Here is a 396-nt window from a genome sequence, read left to right as displayed (position 1 = left end):
GTAGGCTAAAATAAATATGAAATAAACAGGAAGTAATAACTCATTAGCAAAAAAAATAAAGAGAGAAATGTGCATTAAAATGATGTATAACATAACCACATTTAAGAATGTATTCCAGTATCAAAGGGCAAATTTCAACAATGCTAAAACCATAATTACTTTTGCACCAACCTATAAAGAGTTCTAAGACCAAAAATAATACATATATATGTATCTTCATATATACATGTGTATTCCTGTATGAATGAATACAAGTAAGTGGAGAAGGCTTTTTGAAATAGGTGAGTTGTTCTTTGTCTTGAAATAAGTACAGGATTTGGATGGATGGAAAGGAAAACGAAGCACGTGAATGCGAGAGAGCCCCGGGTGAGAGCCAAGGGTACAGGAGAAAGATAG

This window comes from Propithecus coquereli, unplaced genomic scaffold (genome assembly GCF_000956105.1).
Source record: "Propithecus coquereli isolate 6110/MARCELLA unplaced genomic scaffold, Pcoq_1.0 Scaffold194, whole genome shotgun sequence".
NCBI lineage: Eukaryota > Metazoa > Chordata > Mammalia > Primates > Indriidae > Propithecus > Propithecus coquereli.
Note: the sequence above shows the minus strand (reverse complement) of the source record.